At 34.6% G+C, this 22,145-nt stretch overlaps 1 protein-coding gene across 8 annotated transcripts in view; it reads right to left on the bottom strand.

Moving 5' to 3' along the window:
- Positions 1-22,145, bottom strand: part of RFX3 (regulatory factor X3) — a 358,769-nt gene that overhangs the window by 218,975 nt on the left and 117,649 nt on the right. For 2 of the 8 annotated variants that reach the window (XM_006152434.3, XM_006152435.3), the window contains exon 2: positions 13,747-13,905. The exons of the other annotated variants lie outside the window; for them this stretch is intronic. The gene's annotated coding sequence lies outside the window, so the exon portion shown is untranslated. The remainder of the gene's footprint in view (positions 1-13,746; positions 13,906-22,145) is intronic. 8 annotated transcript variants of the gene reach the window in all.

Below are 22,145 nucleotides of genomic sequence, written 5' to 3'. Positions count from 1 at the left end.
CTGCTGGTCCCGAATTCACTCTTTTTATAAAGTCATCAAGGCTCTAATTTTTAAAATTTGGAAAAGCATATCACTGGTTAAAAGTGACCACTAATCTTGTATATTTACAAAATATTTTATAGATGAAAAGAGGGTGTAATACAAAAAGACTCATTTGCTTTCAAGAATTAAAATTTAATCCTATAAAAACAGTCAAACAAGGGTCAAATTGAGTATGAATATGGATATAACAGTATATCCAAACACAGGGATGTTTACTGAAGAATTGCATATAGTAATCAAAAATAAGCAGCCAAAATATCTACAACTGGATAACTAATAAATTGTTCTATCTGTATCTCTATTATAGAATATTACATAGATCTATAAAAACCAACATGGAAAGATATCTACAATATTGTAAGCAAAAATAGCAAGTTGTCAAACAACACGTACCCTATAAAGCACTTTTTTTCACAGATATATAATTACTGCTTAGGAAAATTTCTTAAGGCATACTACCAGTGGGGCCATGGGAAGGGACAAAAAAAACACTGATGGAACTCCTAAAGGCTCCTGATACACAGGCTTTCTCAAACCAATGGCTATAAACTTTGTTTAGTCTCAAGCTTACTATAGACTTGCTGATCAAACGTTAGCTCCAGAGACCCATCTTATCTTGGAGCCATCCCAAAAAGTCACTGTTAAATTCTGTAGCCTAAATCAGTCTTTATGATCTCAAAGGTACCTGTAAAGATGGATTCTGATCTATTTAGTCACTGGTCAAAACAGTTCTGTCTTTCTTCTTACTGCCAAGTGGCTTAAAACTTTCAGGGGCTCTTTAAAAAAATCATCATTTCAATTTTCTAATAGAATAAATTACTTTTTTTTTGAGAGGTTTTCGGACTCAAACTGCGGTCGACCACATGGGAATCCAGCGACATAGCCGTTCCGCCATCTGCTGGTCCCGAATTCACTCTTTTTATAAAGTCATCAAGGCTCTAATTTTTAAAATTTGGAAAAGCATATCACTGGTTAAAAGTGACCACTAATCTTGTATATTTACAAAATATTTTATAGATGAAAAGAGGGTGTAATACAAAAAGACTCATTTGCTTTCAAGAATTAAAATTTAATCCTATAAAAACAGTCAAACAAGGGTCAAATTGAGTATGAATATGGATATAACAGTATATCCAAACACAGGGATGTTTACTGAAGAATTGCATATAGTAATCAAAAATAAGCAGCCAAAATATCTACAACTGGATAACTAATAAATTGTTCTATCTGTATCTCTATTATAGAATATTACATAGATCTATAAAAACCAACATGGAAAGATATCTACAATATTGTAAGCAAAAATAGCAAGTTGTCAAACAACACGTACCCTATAAAGCACTTTTTTTCACAGATATATAATTACTGCTTAGGAAAATTTCTTAAGGCATACTACCAGTGGGGCCATGGGAAGGGACAAAAAAAACACTGATGGAACTCCTAAAGGCTCCTGATACACAGGCTTTCTCAAACCAATGGCTATAAACTTTGTTTAGTCTCAAGCTTACTATAGACTTGCTGATCAAACGTTAGCTCCAGAGACCCATCTTATCTTGGAGCCATCCCAAAAAGTCACTGTTAAATTCTGTAGCCTAAATCAGTCTTTATGATCTCAAAGGTACCTGTAAAGATGGATTCTGATCTATTTAGTCACTGGTCAAAACAGTTCTGTCTTTCTTCTTACTGCCAAGTGGCTTAAAACTTTCAGGGGCTCTTTAAAAAAATCATCATTTCAATTTTCTAATAGAATAAATTACTTTTTTTTTTGAGAGGTTTTCTCACTATAGGGCGCGTGTGCTAGCCAGACAGAGACAGACAGAGAGACAGAAAGCGAGAAATCACCCCCCAGGGGGGATGGTCACGCCACAATCCCTTCTCCTCCATTCTCCTCTCGGGATCTGGGGCACGCACGCACACGCGCCCAGCGTGAGTTTTAAACCACCGGGTCCGGGTCACGAACCACGGTCAACTACGTGGGAGTCCAGCGACATAGCCATTACGCTAACTGCTGGTTCCCAGAATAAATTACTTTTAAAATAGCTCTAGAGGGGCCTACAGGTAGCGTAGTGGTCAAGGTACTGGACTACCATGTAGTTGACCATAGTTTGAGTCCCAGATCTGGCAGCTTGAAACTCACACTGGAGTGTGTATGTGCATGCCCAAAGTCCCAAAAGGAGAATAGACGAGAGGGGACTGCAACATGGCCATTCCCACTGGGGTAATTTCTCACTTTCTGTCTATCTCTGTCTCTCCAGAGAGTGCACACGCTCTAATAACAAAAATCTCTAGAGGTATCTATAGATCCATTCATTAATGGTTTTATGATCTTTGTCACTTTGTGCTGAAGGAAAAAAAAATCTTAACAACACATATTCCCAAATATCACACATGGTGCCTTCCTTATGGCACTACCTGATAGATAGCTACTGTCCAACCCAGAATAATTAAAATATAAAATTTCAGTTATCCTCTCTTTGTATACAAACTCACAAAAACAATGTCTTCCAAAGATCTCAAACTGAAAAGATACAGACCGGGGAATCTAAGTATTTAGTCCCACCAATCAAACAAGTAGCTCCTTTCTAAACTGGACCTAGAGTCATCTGTTGATTCTTCCTACATATCCTAAACATGCCTAACTTTTTTTTTTCTTTATATTAACCAATGTGCTTTTATCAAACATAAAAGTACTCATCCAACCTTATGTTTTGGGTTAATAAACAAAATATGCTTGTCAACAAGAGCTTCCAAGTTATCTTACTTTAGACTGGATGGGAGAAAGGGATAGCAAAGGTTAGCTCAACAGGACAGCAGAACTTAAACAGCCACCAAGAAAAAAAAAAAAAAAAAACAGGTACTATTGCTCCAAAACTGAAAGATTTCTTTTGAATTCTACAGACAGTAAAAGCAAGAACAGAAATTGTTCATTTTCTTCACACCAGAAAAGGCTCCAATGACAACTTTCCTCTTAGATTCTTTTGCCCACACAAGAATTATTTTTCTCTTATTTCTTTTTCTTTTTATAAAAGTGGAGAATAGAATCTTTTGCAGTTCTTAACTATTCTAATGACAAGCGCAAAGAGATCAACATATCTAAAAAGGGAAAATAATACTGTATAATAACACTGCTAATAATGGAAACAATGTACCCCATTTTAAATGTACAGTATCTTAGAGAACTGAATTCTCATTACTGCCATTTTTTGGCAAATGTAGTGAATATGGGAGTGGGTGGACTTTTAAAAAAATCTATGTGCTCATACTCATATAAATCCTGGAAATACTTGCTATAAAACACAATGCTATTAATCAAATTAAAAAAAAATTTTTTTTGAGAGGTTTTTGCTATAGGGCGCATGTACTTGCTGGAAAAAGAGAGACAGAGAGGCAGAAAGCGAGAAATTATTCTCTGGGGAATGGCCACCATCACAGTCACTTCTCCTCCATTCTCCTCTTGAGATTTTGGGCATGCACAAACACATGCCAGGCATGAGTTTCAAGTTGCTGGGTCTAGGACTTGAACTGGTTATTGCCCACTCAGGAGCCCAGCGCCTTAACCACTATGCCACCTGTTCACCCCTACATTTTTTTAAAAATCTGTATGTATCCACTTAGAATAAAGACTTAGCCAAAAGATGAAAAAACAACTGATGATTCTAGTCAACTCTATAAATTCACATACATAACAAAAAAATCATTTCTCAGTAAAAACCCATAAAATTTGAAATAAGTCAATTATAGTAAATAAAAACAGTTTCTTTTTATTTTATGGGAAATGGCAGTGCACTCTATGTATGGCTATCATTTCAACTCACTCTAACTCATTTTCTTGGCTACAAAAACAGAAATTCCTTTGAAAACTCCTTATAAATATATCTTCTAAAGTAGGTTATCTTAGGCTATCTCATAAATCTTAATATCTCTGAGGTTATTAAAATACTTAAAATCAATGATAAGTTCTTTATAATTAAAACAGTTATCATTATATAATACTTTACAGAAGTAAGACATTTCACATAATCACTTTCATTTTCCTTTCTCTCTCCTATTACACTTTGGTGGTCTTCTGTGGAGAAAAAAAAAAAAAAGAGAGAGAGAGAGAAATCTCTCTGATAATACATTAACAGTAATCTGTTCTTATCCCAATCATTTCTCTTATCACCAAACTTGTTCTCTATAATCACCATCTCCATTTCTGCACATTCTACTCAACTCTTGATGCCTCAATATCTCATTTCTGCCACATTGTTCTGAGACTTTTCCAAAGTCACTAAGGGACCATCTCTCAATCTACAAATTCTATGACCTTTTCTTAGTTTTTAGACTTACTATACTATTCAAATTATACCTGAAACAAATGAAAATCTCTTCCTGAAAAACTCTGTTGACCTTCTAAGGTGTTCTATTTTTCTGATTTTCTTCCCATCGATCTAACCAGTCTTTCTGTTTCCCTCCAAAGTTTAGTTTTTTCCCTTTGAACACACACACAACAGTTGAGTTTAGGAGTGGAGAGGGCTCTTTTGCTAGCTCAACAACCTGTTTTGAAGAATTTAGCCACCAGTAACTTTTACCTGTATGTGAATAACTACTAAACCTATAACTAATCAGTACCCCTTCCTTCTACTGAGCTATCACTGAATTTTAAGCTGCCTATTAACTATTTTTTTCCCCAAAGGTTACACGTACTTGCCAGGGAGAGATAAAGACAAGGAGAGGGAGAGAAGAATGCTCCTCCAATGGGGCATGGTCACATCACAATGCCTTCTCTTCCACTTCATCTCGGGATCCTAGGCACACACTCCCAGTATATTTTAAACTGCAGTTGCCCATGTGAGATCCAGCTCCCTTAATCATCAGTCCAGAGGGCTGGTCATACTAAATATTTTTAAATAGGCTATTATGGTTATAAGTCCAATGTTCAAATGAAATCATCGAAAGCCAGATTAAATTTTCAACATTCCCATTAAGCCTTCTGCCAGTAACTATTTAATCTGTGAGGGATGAAATAGTTAATTAAAAATTCAAAATCTACTGGTTTAAGACAAAACTAGCAATCTTGACATCCAGTCATCTTGGTATGCTTTTTTTCTCAAAGAAAACTAAAAGTAAGAAAAGTCTTCCCTCTTACATCCCCCAAATTTAATCTATTACTCAGTCTAATGACTGTGCTTCATAGTTACTTCTCTAAAATCTATTCACTTACCTTCACTCATCATGTAGAACCCTAGAATTCAGGTCATTTCCAGTGGTAGGTCCCCAGTGCCTTCAGTATAAACTGCAACCCCCTTAACAAAGTTAATGAGGCTCTTTAGACTACCTCCCTTGCCTACCATCTTTCCAAGAATATATACAATCCAGCTATCCACAACTACCCTTAGTCCCCCACACCAGGAGCATTTGAACAAGCAATATCTTATGCTTGAAACAATTTTTCCTTTCTACCTCCTCTCATCTTCAATTCGGTTTTCAGGTCTCAGGAAAAATTCTACTCCCCTGGGTAACTTCCCAACCATTACCACTCTTTTCCCTTCCTTTTAATAAATAAAGGTCTGGTATCCTCTCAGGTGCTCCTATGGCACCTATCCTTAGTGCACAGCAATTATCATTAACAGTGTGACTGTCTCTACAACTACTGATAGATTTGCAATTCCATGAGCACATGGCTATGCTTATCTTTTTCACCTACAAATGCTCCCCAGTGCCTAATACAAAGGATCTTCAATTTGTTGAATGAACAGATGAATCTCCAAAGAGTTTTGTTAAGTTTAAGGTCCTGGTGAAACAGTACTATTAGGATGTGTTATATCAGAGGCATTGACACTTTAAAGTTCAATATACAAATAACTGTCTATTACATCCCATTTTCAATCAAGTTGTTCACTAATAATGCTTTTTGTTAACTTTCTATGTGACTTCACTTTCAATTACTATTACATCAAAATTTATATCAACTAACATATTCCAAGAATTAAGACTCAAAAGATTTTATGTGTAACTGTTTAAATAAACAAACAAGATAGATTAAATATACTCAAATGAGCTAAACAACTCTTCAGCTCCTGCTCTGAATCTTCTGACACATTATTTGCCACATTTTATCAAGTATACCTGGTTCACTGAATTGTGGATTCAGATCTAGTAATCTAATCATGTCGTCTTACAATAGGTGGCCTGGCATACTTCCTTTGTTTTTATAAGACAGAAGCACTCAGAGATCTTTAATTTTCATAGCTGAAATGCTAAGAATAAGTGATTAGCCTAATAGTAATTGTTCTGACTTCATCACTAATTAAACACTTGAAATTTATTTGAGCTTGGCAACATTCAAATGACATTATTCTATGTTCTCTTAACAATAATTGAAACTTTCAGAAAAAAAGGTTTCAAGAAAGACTGTAGTTACACTAGTTAACACATTTACATAGGAAACTTATGTACATTATTTCACTTCTAGAAACCTTGTGTAATAGGAATAATTATCCCATTTTTTTTTTATGGATGAGAAAACTAGGCATGTAAGTTAATTCTTTCAGTGCCAAGGTCACATAATTTACGCTGTGGAGACTGAGGACCTAAATATACCATACCACCTAGTATGCTTTGTTTTGTTTTAATTTGCAAGAGGGTGCCTGCATTCACCTAAGAAAGAAGTGGTGGAGAATAAGAAAGCAACCCCCTATAGGAGACGGTCACACCACAATCCCTTCATTTTTCTTTTTAAGATTCTGGACGCACACACACATGTCATGTGTGTTTTTCAAGCTTATAGGTCCAGGACTTTGAGCCGTGTAGTCAGTCATGTGGTATCCAGCCACCTTAACCACCACTCCGTTGGCTGGCCCATTTTGTTCTTTTTAAAGTCCAACCATAAGTACTATTAGGCATACAGTATAACAATTTAGATGTTTATCAGACCAAACATTATATAGCCCTGTCTGGAGTAGCTGAGTTTTCTACGTTTTCAATCTTCTATATTACAGAAATTCAGACATGCTGTGATTTTTAACCTGATTAATAATTTTCCATGATAAGCTGTCCTCTAAAAATATCTTATTTGCATTTGTAACAATGTAGAGTACCTGACAAGATAGCTATCTATGCTATGCTATGTTATCGATCTCAGATGAGATGCCCAAATCATGTGGGTTGTATACTACCTCTGTCAAGGCATTGTCAGAAATGCTCATTGGAATTTGAATCAGAGCTCAGAAAATGTGAAAAATCAATATACCATAGTGCAGTATCTTTTCTTCCTGAAATACTGGAGTTGAACCTTCAGGCGGTCTTCATCAATTCTACTTCTAAGAATAGGAATAGCTAGCTTTAGCTCTTCATATACCAAAAGAAGAGAGAATCTTATCTAGTTCATTCATCTAGTTCAATCAAAATTGATTTCAATGGTCTTTGCCACCACGCCAAAGGTTCCTTGACCTTTATACACAGTCACAAACTTTTTTCTTCAACAGCAAGAAATATATATTTAACTCTACTACCTAATGATACTACGATCAAGGGCAATAATTGGGAAGCAGATAAAACCTTAAGGAGAACTGCAGGTTAAAGAAAGTATTCAGGGTAACTAAGCCCCATAGCAATAGCACAGAATAGTCTTTCAGTCCAACTATCACCTCCATTCCTTTTTGAACACAGGGCTGTCATTCCTTGACATACGCCAAGTACTTCATTAAACACTTTGATCTATTTATCTTGTTGTTTCAATCCAATGCATGTGAGACATAAATGCTCAAATATTTTGCTAGTGATCAGAGAAAAGTAAAAAGTAATTTTTCAATTTTCACTAAGACTTGTTATTCTTTAATATCTCAAAAAGTCTGTGTTGTGATAACCATGTTTCTTTCTGTCTCTCTCTCCCTTCCTCTCTCTCATACACACACACACACATACACACACACACACACACACAAACACACTACTGCCAAATATACAGATAATAGGCTTTTAACATCAAAAGTTAAGTTGAGACCAGCTCTGGGGCACAGCAGTAATGTACTACTCAAGAGGAATTGAACCCCACATGGCCAACACAACAAGTTAGGATCCCAAGGTTCATATTCCAAGGTTCAGATATCTGGACTGGCCTGAAAACACCAGGTACATGCATGCAGGCCTGGAATCTTGACATGCTGGAGGACACGAAAAGAGGATCACTATGTGATGGGACCTTGTTGAGAGTGGTTCCTTTTCTCTGTCTCTGTCTCTCGTGCACATGATGTTATGAATCTAACAAAAAAAAGTCAAGCTGGACACAGTACCTCACAGATATATAAAGACACACAAATATATATAGAAGAGGATTTCCAAATACTTCCAATTTTGCCTACAGGGCATGACTTAAAAACGTACTCTAATTCCAAAGACAGTAGTACTCATACAGTATATTTATTTTCTCCATCCTTGGAAGAGAGTATGATGGGCAAATGATAAAACTGGATCAACAGGGTCAGTCTGCGGTATGGTGGTTAAGGTGGCTGGATACCACATGGCTGACGGCACAGTTCAAATCCTGGACCCAACAGCTTGAAAAACAACTCCAGTCATGTATACATATGTTCCCAAAATCCTGATAGGAGAATGGAGGAAAAAAGAATGTGGTCTGCTCATCCACCCAGAGTTGCTTTCTCATTCTCTCTCTCTCTCTTTCTCTCTCTCTCTCTCAACAGTACCAAGCACACACACCCTGTAGCAAATAAAAAAATTCATTCGAACATACATTAGCTAGTTCAACTAAATGAGTATGTTGCTTCTGTTTTAAGTAAATAAAAGCACTTAGTATCATTCAAAATATCAATAACAAATGTGGCTCATTGCTGAGTTGGACTGATTCTACTGAAAACTATCTGGAGTAAAATTGCTATGGAAAATTTCAAACCAAATTAAAATTTAACTAAATGAATACTTCTCACCAGAAATGTCAGGCTTTTGTAATTATTCCACACAGGATGATTTGTGACAAACTTTATGCTTAGATTATACAAGCATATGTCAGCCAGTTGATAATTTGGGAAACTGGTCATTAAGCAAATTGATAAATCAGAGTATTTAGTAAACTAAACAAAATAACCATTCAGTGAAATTATGTTTTCACAAGCTGATTTTAGGAAAACTACCCACTCAGCTTACTGATCAATCAGTATTTTTTATTTTATTATTATTATTTTTTTGGGTGGGGGAAGGTAATTGGTTTTCAGATACCTGGCCTGCTGCTTCCCATTATCACAACATTTGAAAGTCAGTAAGTACACAGGAGACCATCTAGTTTAGGTTCCCATTTCACAGGGAATCTGAGATCAGTTAACTGAATAGATTCATTAGTTAGTATCAGAGTTGGCATTAGAACTCAGGACTGTAATTCTCAATCAAAAAGCTCTTTCTGACTAGGGTTTATAAGAGAAGAAAGGCACTCAAAAAGAAGTAGGAAGGCCTGCCAGAAGCTCAAAGTGCTTATTACACAATGAAAGAAATACTCATATAACATGGAGAATGCAATCCTAAAATAAGAGGGTCTCTTAGACGTTTCCAAGTTTCTTTCTTACATAAATGAATAAGGCACTGTTTCAGGGTGTTTAACAAGATTTCAAGTGAGGCAAACTGTATGTGCGGAGATGTCAACTAAAATGGTTTACTGGGTTTTTATATTCTACATGGATTCCAGACTATCTTACAAAGTTGTTTTTTTCTCAGATATATAGAGTACTTTGGTCCACCAGGCTCAGTATTTTATTGCATGGAGCATCTGAGTGTTTCAGGTTCAGAATTTTATTATTACATCATCTCTGGATGCAACCTATAATATACAAACTATGTTTACACTGAAATAAAGAAACCAAGAAGACTAATTTCTAGTTTGCCAGGAGAGGGAAAAAGCAAAATTCAACACAACGGTAATTGCAACCAAAATAAATAGGGAACAAATTCTGAACTTTCACTTGCAGCAAATAAGTGTAATTTTAGGGTGTGAGACGGAAACCTTTCAAATGTAATGGTTTGTGTAACAGCTTTTATAAGGTGTACTTTTCACTGTCAAACAGCATGAAATGCTCATAAGGATAATCAGTTTTAGATGGAAGGTTTACAAGCATTCCACAACTTGTACTATTTATCCATGTTAAAATGTAATTAATGCCTTTATATATAATATTCACATTTTCTCTTAAAAAGGTTTAAAAATTGTTCTGTACAAATGTAACTCTAAAATCAACCATACTGCTTGATTTCTTTAGTCATCGGATGCATGGTGTTGGTTTTTATTAGCTCACATGTTGTCCACACCTCTTTTACCTAGAAGGAGTACGTCTACCATACTGAAGAATATTAAAGCAAGGTAGACACAAACACTACCTTATGTAACCAATTCAAAATTATGCCTTCTATGTAACCTTTCTTATGAAGGTAATATGAATGATTTTCTTGTTGTACTGTAACAGTAAACTAATATTTACATATCAAATACAAAATCACCTAAAAATAAGGGTTATTTCTCATAGTTCCACAGAGTCACTTTTCTAATAAACCATATTTACAAGGATGATGTTTCCTAAACAACACAATTAAAAAGTTATTCACATATGTAAACTCCATTCCCTTACAGGGTTTATTCAATGTTGAATGTTACATTTTCCCGCCCTCCCTTTTTTGAATCTTCTCCCTTTTTATCCCCAGTCCCTTTCACCCTCTCCCCTCTCCTAAGTGGAAGAAACTAGTCAGGCCCATGGTTATATAGTAGGTACACAATAGCCTCTCCTAATTGTTCTATACATACAAGCTAAGTCAACAATACAACTTAATTAACTGATCATTTTCTTCTTCGAAATTCTGTTGGCACATCTTAATGACTGATTTTGCCATTATCCATAGGATCTTAAGGTCACACCATTTTGATCATTATAGACATGGAAAATAAGAGCTAAACTATTTTCAGCACTCACAAGCCACATGAACACAATGTTTGGTGTCTCAGACAAAGCTTATTATGAAATCAGATCAACAGTGCTGACTACCCCTGGCTCATATTTTCCAGATGACAGTAGAACCACTTTATAACAAGACTAATAAAGGTCAGCCCTAGTCATGCTGTATTACTTTTCATTAAGTGACTATGTTTAGAGGAATGTAGGCTCATAGAGTCTAAGGTTGGACAGGTCTTTCAAAGTAATGACCTTGAGTCATGGTTTATGCCATGATTTATTTGAATCTCCATAATGAAGCTCTACCACACCACTGTCCTAGGAATATTATAAATTAAAAAATCAACTCTAAGGTAATTCAAGTTTTAAGTGTATAAATAGTAATTTGCAGTAGAAAGATAAAAGTAGCAAAGGCTTCATATAATAAGGAAAGACTTATTAATTTATTTGGCTGTTTGTTCTTCTTGAAAGGGCTCTCAACAAAAATACCATTTTCCTAAGGTAAAATGAATTGAGAAAAAGATCATAAAATAAAAGTGAAAAGGCTGAAACTAATATTTCTCAGGTTCAACAGCCGTTGCTCCAAACCCATGTAAACCAATAAAATCAGTGAGTCCGTATAACTTCAAGAGATAAAATGTACTTGAAGCAAACACTATTATCTGGTTTTAAAAAACAGGAGACAAGTCCATTTTTTAAGTATGTTAATCCCATTTACAAAGTTATTTTTAGAAAGAAGAAAATGTATGACTATCTCTGAATGCCTAGCAAAAAACCTGCAAATTTCTTACTATATTAAAGTATTGAAATATTAATAAAGTGACCTTCACTGGAAATCTGTGTCTTCTGTTCAATATGAATTGAATAAAAATCAATAACTATAAAAAATAAGGTAATGTTTATAAAATAAGATTCTAATGTATTTTCTAGTAATTAATCTAAAACTTTTTTTTTTTTTAACTATAGGGTGCATATGCTCACTGGAGAGAGAGAGAGAGAAGGAAAGTGAGAAATCACCTTCCCACCACCCCCATCGTTGCCCCAGGGATTGGTTATACCCAATCTCTTCTCCATTCTCCTCCCCGGATTTTGGCCACGCTCACAGGCACCCAGTATGTTTTTCAAGCCACTAGGTCCGGAGACTCAAAATGCACAGTTAGCCACATGGGATCAAGCACCTTAACCACCACATCATCTGCTATTCCAAAACTCATACTTTTAAAATTAGTTCTTAAAGCTTTTATATACATAAAACTGTTTCTAATTTAACAAGAAAAGTCTCCTAATCCCTTTCCTTGAGAAATACATACATAGAAATTTCTATAAAATGTATCATTTTATAACAACACCTAAATTATTTTTGGTTATAACCTTTTCTTCTAAGAATGCTAATTCCTATTTTTAATCTAAATTGCCCAAATAGAAACATCTGTATCTTTCCAAGAGAATGTTATTAAAATATTTGTTAAAGCAAAACATAATTCATGCCAAGTAGAACTCTTTCGGTGCACTCAATTTACCTAATAAATTTACTCTGTGAAATATCATAAATAAGACTCAACAATGATTAACAATTCATAATTTACGTAATTGATGTACCTTTCCAAGAATAGTTATTTTTATATGGGAGTTAGTATTTTAGAAATATTGCATTATAATTTATAATTGTTTAGATTAGTTCAGAAATGAACACTTATTTTTTAAATGGCCCACCTTCACTGCTTAGATGGCACTCTTTTTCATGTTTCAGATTAACTCAAGAAGAAAAATCTTCAATAAAGAAAAATAAAACCTACTGCAGATACTTGACACAATTTCTTTGAAAAAGGTATCCATTTCCCTTTCTTCTTGCCTTGAAGACAAAGGAACAAATGCTTCCTGAATAAGAAATTTAACCTAACAGTTCATTGCTTTAACACCTTCAGAGAATCAAGACAGTTGGAGCAAATATAAGTAAGCTTAATTCTGTAGTGTAGCAGCTCTCTTGGCAACTGTGAGCAAGGCTGCAAGTGAAAAACCTTTTAGGCTTTTTTGCAAGATATATCAGTGTGGGAGGATGAATACTAAGTAATAAATCAGGAAAAGAAAAAAATGATACCTTCTATCTAAATAACACAAAGTAAGTATAGCTAGTGTTTAGTATCTGAAAGATTCTTCCAGTGAATCAGGGATATCTTTGTTCATCTTACTTCCTCAATTACAGGAAAAAAAAATAAAGCTGCCATTTATTGAACACCTAACACAATTAACTGCCACTGAAGTTATTACTTTAATTGTTACAACCAGTAAAATATATTGCTCTCTCTACTGAAAAGGACACTGAGTTCTGGGAAGTTCAAGTATTTTCCCAAAACCTCATTACTAATAAAAGACAACATTAGGGCACCCATGGAACCACATCTGACTATAAAATCTATTTCGCTGCCATACTCATCTGTTTACAGTTTTTTTTTTAATGTTTTTCAAATTTCCAAGTGAATGGAAATAAAATTTTAACTTTATATTTGAAATTTTCAGTACTTAAGAGAATGGCACTCTTAGGAGTAAAGTCATAATCTTACAAGCTCAGCGAGAATTTGTAAACGCTATGGGACTTCTTTGGTTTCCATTACACAGGCCAGTTTTAAATACCCAAACACATACTTGCTATCCTATCAAAAGAGCACATTCATTAGATAACCACCAGCATTTAAATAGGCACAATAACAGACCTCGATTTATTTAAGAATAAAACTAACAAGACCTATGTCCACTATAGATTCGATAAATATTCACTCACTGGATGCAGGTCACTGCTGTGAGATGCTGGGAAAGATGCCCAGATGAGCAAAGCATTAACTTCCTTGGCTGCCTCCTCCTCTTTCTTCTTCCCCCAACAAGGACTATTGCCCTAAGATACATCCTTGGCCTTCTGTGTTCTTCTCTGTACACACTGTCCCTGAAATATATTTTGCAGCTTCAACTTTTACTTGTATATTGTGATGACTTTCAAACCTGTTCTAACTCCTCATTTACCGAAATTCTAATCCCAAATATGAACTGCCTGTTTGCTAAAGCAACTCAGTGAGATCCAAGATGGCATTCCCTCTCACACCATTTCAGTTCAGACTCTTCAACGTCTCCATTTCTATCAATTCCTAGAAGATGGGGAGTAATGTTCCTGAACGTCCCAGCTGCTAGATTTCCTGAAGATTTATTCTTTGCTGAGATGTCCCCAAACTCTCAACCTATTCGGTTTCATTGTCATATTCACTCACAGTATTCTCATTTATATTAATGATTTCTTCGCTACATATGAACAAATTGTTTCAAGATGTAAAAGACTGATAAAAGTCTGAAGAGATGATTTACCATGAAAGCAAAGTAAGAACACTTACATAAGAGTCAACCCATAAGTCTACAATCCTTACAGGCAAAGCATTTTTGGAAATCCTACAACTGCGAAGCAATTGAACTAGCTGCTTGACAAATAACTTGCTATTAGTTTTGAAAACAAAGATAGAAATCAAATATTATATGAGCCCACAGAACAACAGCTCTATGGGGTGGCTATTATCTACATTTTAGGCATGAGCACTAGAGTGGTTAAGTAACTTGTCCGAGCTCACATATCCAGGAAGCAATGCTGAATTCAAATCAGGTCTACCTGATTTCAAGACATGTTGCATTATGCTACACTGTTTTTGGTTTGTTTGTTTGCTTTTTGTTTTGTTGTGATTTAAAGTTTTGAACCTGAGTCACAGGTTTCCCAAGTAGAGAAATAAAGGGTGTTATCAGCATTCCTATGAAAGGAACAACAGGCATCTGAAGTGAGACATTTCTCGAAGTTCTCAAATGTACACCCCAAATGATTCCACTATAGTCCTTCATCCTACTGCCCCTGCTGCTGTTGAGAATCACTGGTTTTTCTTATATAAGATCATATGGAAAGTCATGATGTATTTTTCTATGCTTTTCTATGCAAAGGCATTATGACTTTCCAGACAACTCAGTACTATTCATGAATGGGATATTATTTGAAGGAACACTATGATAAGTTAAAGAAGCACACAGTAACCACTAAAAGAGTAAACCAAAGCGGTAGAGCAATAAACCAGCAAAGAACATAAAGTTAGGGGCCAGCAGGTGGCAGGGTGGCTGGGGTGGCAGGATTCCCAAATGGCCAACCACAATTCAGAACCTGGACCTGGCAGCTCGCTTTCTCTCTCTCTCTCTCTCTCTTTCTGGTCAAATTAGAGAATAATAATAAGTAAAAATAAATGAATAATTCTTGAAAAGAAAACAGAACCAAAGAATAGGTAAGACAAACAGAAATATATAGCAACATACTGCATTTAAACTTAACTATATCAATAATCACATAAAATGTAGTTTAAGCACACCAATGAAAAGGCAGAGATTGTCAAATCATATAAAACTAAAATAAAGATCAAAGTAAATGTTGCTTGCAAGAAATTCACTTTAAATTAAATAACACAGATAAATTAAAGGTAAAATTATGTAATATATACTATGCTATGTTAATATCAAAGTAGATTACAAAGCAGGAAATACTAGGAGTGAAAAAGGTCATTTCGCAACAATAAAGGAGTTAATCCATCAAAAGAACATAATAATCCTGAATGTTTATGTACCCATTATCACAACTTCAAAGTACATAAAGCAAAACTTAATTGATCTGAAAGATAGCAAAATGCACAATCACAGACGGAGATTGATTCAGTAAGTGGTATAACAAGTAGACAGAAAATCAGTAAAGATATTAAATACATGAACAACAATATTAAACCAATTGGACTAGGCTGACATTTATAGAACACTACACTAAACAACAAAATATATATCCTCAAGTACCCACAAAATATTTACTAAGACAGATCTATTCTGACCATAAAAGAAGTAAGTTTCAATAAATTTCAAGGGTTCAAATTTGTATACTCTCTAATCACAAAAGAATTAAATTAGAAATCAGTAACAGAAATATCAGGAAAATCTACAAATATTTGGAAACTGAACAATATACTTCTAACTAACCCATGGGTAAACACAATATACAAAAAGGGAAGTTAGGAAGTAGTATGAATTAAAATAAAATATTGCATTGTTGGAAAAATCTTGACATTTTTCTATGGAAAAATGCATGATGACTTTTTTGACAATCCAATATAATGTGTTATAATTTGTGAGCCACAGAATCCTCTCAATAAATATGAGTAAAGGAAAAAGAGAAGAATTAAATGACCTAATCAATGCACAGATTATTTTTAAGTGTGTTTATTTCTTCAGGGAGAGAGAGAGGCAAGTACAGAAAGAACAAGCCCAGCCTCACCTGGCCTAGATCATGGGCACATGTGCATGTATCCTGCCTGCTCAGAGAGGCCCCAGGACAGAACCCTTTTTATGAGGGGCAAGCTGCATTATCACTGTGCCCCCACCTGGTCCCTAATAGATTTTTAAATGAGAGAAAACAGGAATCAAGATTAAAAGAAAGAATAGATTCATACATATTAGTAAGGAGGAATTCTAGTTATCTTCCTAAAATCTGTAAACTCACAAAACTTCCAGAGAGAAAATTCCAGGAAGAACATGTGATTAGCTTAACAGAGTTTATAATAGTAAATTATTTTTAAAAGAATTATTGAACTTTATTTATTTATTAAATTTTGACCAGAGAATGAGAGAAAGTGAGAAAGCAAGCCGCCAGGTCTGGGACATAGCCAGCCATGTGGGAGTCCAACACCCTTAACACCATGCTACCTGCCAGCCTTAACAGTAAATATTTTTAAATGAGTGATTCTGCTAGTTTCTAGATTATGTAAATATCTCAATTCTTTAAATGTCTATTTTTTCCTGATAAAAGGAGACACAGGTTTTGCACATCTGTTGGCTCAAATCTGATTAATTTGAGGATTTTATGCTTTATAGTAAGTTTCTTATATTTACTTACACAGTATAACAGTTAAAAGTGCTAAGTTCTCTATCCACATACCTGAATTCGTACCCTGGCTTCACCATAACTAGTAGACATGGTGTCAGGAAAGTTATTTAACTATCAATACCAACTGCAAAACACAAATTACCTATAAAATGAGAATAAATAGCTTCTACCTCTTATAGTAATTAGAGAGAGTAAACAAGTTACTGAATTTTGTGGGCTTATATCAGCAGTGTCTGATACATAATAAGAGCTCAATAAATGACAAATATTATTATATAACATGGATTTATAATTACGTGAAACTTATTAGTCAAGACATTGACTTGATTTATTTAATTAGGTGACATCAATTAAAATAGAATATCATCACATAAACATGGGTTGATTCCAATTCATACATGTTAAAAAAAACTTATAAGTTATTTATTTGAAAGTCAGTGTCAAAACAAATCCAGGGCAATTTCTTTTCAAATCAGGAAACAATGAACCAATAAAAATTATATATTACATAGAGTGTTTTTGGATCAACCAACCAATTTAGCAATATCATATATGAGATGATAAAAAGCTACATGTTAGTGTTGTCCTGATGACTTCAACTATTCCTTATTATGTGCTCCATTCAACCAGAATTTAAGGATTTAAAAATTATAATTTTAAAAGACAGAACATTTATTTTTAAATTTGTTTTAAAATGGCTAAAAGGCAGCATTCAGCAGTAGAGCACCGGAACAATTTCCATTTAGTATAAGAAAACAACAAAATAAATGTAGGACACATTTCACATTTCTTATTTTATGCAACTTCAATGCTTTCAACACTGCATACATTACTAAAAGCATAAAAATAGATGCTGTACTATCAAATTGTAAAGAATACCAAATTGATATAATTATACTTTATAATTTCCTTCGAGTATCCAAAGAACAAGTTTTTTTTTTTTAATTAAAATAATCTCATGGGTCTCTTATATGTTTAACAGAATAAGGTAAAATAAGTATATTTTTACTAAGTATCTCAAACATTTCCTATTTTAATAAAATAGTGCTAATTGTGAATCATATTCTGTCATTTTGAAACTGATGCCAAAGCCTTCTCTTTTTTTAAAGAATTATTTCCTTTATTGTTATTTTTGCTATAGGGTGTATGCACTCGCCAGAAAGAGAGAGAGACAGAGAGACAGAAAGCGAGAAATCATCCCCCAGGGGAGCTGGCCACACCGTGATCCCCTCTCCTCCATTCTCCTTTCGGGATCTTGGGCACGCATGCGAACATGCCTTGCGTGAGTTTAAGCCACCGGATCTGGAACTCGAACCATGGTCGACTACATGGGAGTCCAGCAACATAGCCATTACGCTACCTGCTAGTCCTTATTATTATTATTTTTAATTCATCACAGAGGCCGACAGAGAGGGAAAGTTAGAAAGCAAGTCACCAGGTCTGGGACTCAAACCACAGTCATCCATGTGGTAGTTCTCCACCCCAACCACCACGCCACCTGCTGGCCCTGCCAAACCCTTAGCTGAGCTGAATGAGCATGCACCTGAATCAAGATGGCAATAAATTATCAAGTAAGTCTAACTTACTGTATTTTACTATTTTGAGAACAAAATAAATTATTAGATTTTCTATAATTTTAGTAACAAAACTAAAATTTTGCTGGCAACCTTTTCATTTGTAAAACCACCTTTCTCTTCTCCTCATACCATACTCAAAATTATGAAGAAGTATGTCATCATGGAACATAAAGACAATGGCGCAAACTAGCTAGACAACAGAAAGAGCATATATAGGGGCCCACCGTATCACTTGTTCTGAGTTGCCGTCCAGCCTTGATCCATCCTTCTGTCATACAACACCACAATAAAGCTCTCACGATGAGTTCTAGCTTTTTGCAATGAGCTATACCTACCAGCACCTTTCACCACTTGGAAGAAGAATGAGGTCAGGGAAACACTTATGCATGGGTTGAGTAATAATGGTACATTTTATGGTTCACTGAACTTAATGCCTACCAAGAGGGCAGCAGAAATGTGAAAATAGAATTCCAGAGCAAAATTAAAGTTAAGGAAGCTTTGAAGGTCAATGGTTGTTATTAGTATCATTATCATCAAATATTTAGCTATTTTACCATTTACAAAATATTTTACGTATATTATTTTGATTCTCAAATCAGTCCTATTAAGAGCTAATACAGATATTTTTACTAATAACTTTATTTGCAGGTGAAAAAACTAAAGAAGTGTAAAAGACTTGTTTTGAGGTCACTATAACAAATAAGCAGGAATTAGACTTCTATCTTCCCTAAAACTAACTGCAGACTTTAGGGTCTTTCAGCTACATCACTGTATCCTATATAGACAAAGGAAGGGGGAGAAAACGGAAAGGTGCAAGTTCCACACCAGACAGATCCAACAATTATTCCTATAAATAACAGTAGACTGCCATAACTGTCTTTATTTATCAGTTCTGTTCCTACCTTTGCTTTCTTATTTCCTTTCATCCCTGGGTCTTTTCTTCACATAATCCAAGATGTTAGAAACCATTTTGTCCATTTAAACCAATTATATCCTGATCTGAACAACCAAAGATATCTTTGGGGTCAAAATCGAAATAAACAAATATGAATCATTTTCATCTGTGAAGTTCTGTGGCTACATCAGAAACTGGTCTAAGTGAAAAAGTCAGAGGCAAATATTTCTACCATGTGCCATAAAAAATAAGAAGGCAATGAATAATACCAGTATTTCCTGGCTCTGGACTGACCGTCCCCTGTAGGCTGACCACACTCAGAGACTGAGCCAGAATAAACATGAATAATGAACTAGGCCACAAGGAACAGCAAAAACAAGTCAGTAATGAACCTCCAAATTACTAGATCATCAACGTTAAGTATTTACAAAGTATTCTGAATGCAAAGCTTATAGTCTTGAGGAATTAGGTCAAAACCAAGTAAAGGAAACTAACAAAAAACAATGAAGAAACTTCTAGTGATTAAAATTGTTAGACATTACTTTCTAAAGAACTGAATATACTTTCATCTAAAATTTAAAATAAACTTTTATATAAGGGAGGAAAAGGAAACATTTAAATCATCAGATAGCTAACTCCACAGAGATAGCCAGAATTAATTAAACTTTTCCTAGTCTACTGTATGAAAATATGACAGAAGGTGTGTGAATTTTTAAAGTAAACATTTTAGTGCTTATTATTCCACAAAATAACAGCAGGTTAAAACTCTCAGCATTCCAAGTGCTTTGCCTATAAGACTTGATTTGCTCATCCCATTGACCCAATCATATAAGTAGTACTTATCTCCATTTTACAGATGAAGAACCAAGGTATGAGACTTATTTACTATAATACAGACTTGCAAACAAGTATTTACAGTGGTTCTGTTAGTAATAGCTAAAAACTAAAACATCCAAAGGTCCATAAACGAATGGACAAAATGTAGTATACTCCTAAAATGGAACATTAATCAGCAATAAAAACTAAAATTATTCATATGTCCACAATATAGATGGATCTCAACATTATACTAAGCAACAGGAGCCATTGATGAAAGAGTACCTAATGTGTAGCTCTGGCTAAAAGAAATTCTAGAAAACATAATTCTAATAATCTACAGAAACGGAAAGCTGATGAGTGTTTGCCTGAGGCTAAAGATCAGCAGTAGGTATGACACAGTAGAAACGCAAGGGAGCTGTGAAGAGTATAAAACTATCTGCATCCTGACTATATGGTTGGTTACATGGATATAAATTTTTAAAACTCAACTGAATGATTTTTAAAAAGGTATATTTTATTTTATATATTGTGCATTTTATATGTATAACTCAACTAATTTTAAAAGAACACAATTTTAGAAGCGACATTTAAAACTAGGAAAAAAACAATACTACACTATACTTAATGCACTATACTGATAATATTAAGGCTATGATTGTTTACTACTAACATTTTAAAGGAATCTAAAAATTAAAATTAAAAATTAAAGAATATTAAGAGGAAAGTAAGTTGAATAGTGAGTGTGTTGTAGTCTGGACATTCCCAAAAAATTCCTGTTGAGACTTGGTTGTATGATAAAGGCGTTAAGTGAAAACCAATCCCTTCTTGGTGTTCAATGGTGGATCTTTGGGTGTGATAAGGTCATTAGGGTAGGAACCCTCTGATTGAATTCTGGGGGGTTTGTAAAAGGGGAACTTAAGAATAGCTCTGCTCAAAATCCTGCCTTCTGTCTTACTGTAGCCTTACCAGAAGTTGCTCCCTAGATGTTGGACCTCTAAACTGTGAATAGAGGTTTATTTAGCCTCTATTCTTGTAAATCATCCGATTTCAGATATTTCTGTTGGGAATGCAAAAGCAAACAAATACAGACTATACCTAGCAATACAATCATACATATGAAATGCTCAAACGTTTAGCCTGGTAACAAGATGATGAAAATGGAGACACATGATGCCCCCTACATGTGAAAGCTACTAAAAGGAAGAAATACTACTGGATAGAAGTTGCATACATGTAGATTTTGTCCTATTATTATTCAAAATAGAGCTCAGATTAAAAATCCAATCACACTTGTTGAATATTTACTATCTCTCAGATAAAATAAAATGTGAGTTTTCTAACAAAGTAGCTACTGAGTTCTCATTGTTGAACTCTTCCCGTGAGGCTTAATATAGAGGGCATTATTCATTATTTCAAATTACGGAACTCTGTAGTTGCTGCCAATAACATGCCTTTCATAGTGCCTTAATAATTATTTTTAGGGGCTGGCAGGTGGTGTGGTAGTTGAGAATCTGGACTCCCACATGGCCGACAGTGGTTCAAGTCCCAGACCTGGGCTTGCTTTCTCTCTCTCTCATGTCAAATATAATAATAATGATAACGATAAGTAAATAAAGTTAAATAATTCTTTTAAAATAATAAATATTTTTAATTCAACTGTGCTTTACTTCTGAAAGCATATCATTGTTCATTACTAAATTATCCAATGTAGGTTCTTGTTTGGAAGTGACATTTAGAACTATGAAAAAAACAATACTACAATATTGACTAATGACAAAATTCCACCTTCTTTGAAAATAATATACACTTTAGAGTGATTCACTTTCTGATGAAAATTCAAGTATTGCCTAACAAACCAAAAAGAAAATCTCTGATGTAGAAAAAGATAACATGTTGTGCCATCAATACAGGTAAAATTATTGGCTAGGACAATAGAGCTCTCCCTTCTG

The sequence above is a fragment of the Tupaia chinensis genome, unplaced genomic scaffold (genome assembly GCF_000334495.1).
Source record: "Tupaia chinensis unplaced genomic scaffold, TupChi_1.0 Scaffold000354_1, whole genome shotgun sequence".
Lineage (NCBI taxonomy): Eukaryota > Metazoa > Chordata > Mammalia > Scandentia > Tupaiidae > Tupaia > Tupaia belangeri.
This window is presented reverse-complemented; position numbering and strand designations above follow the sequence as displayed.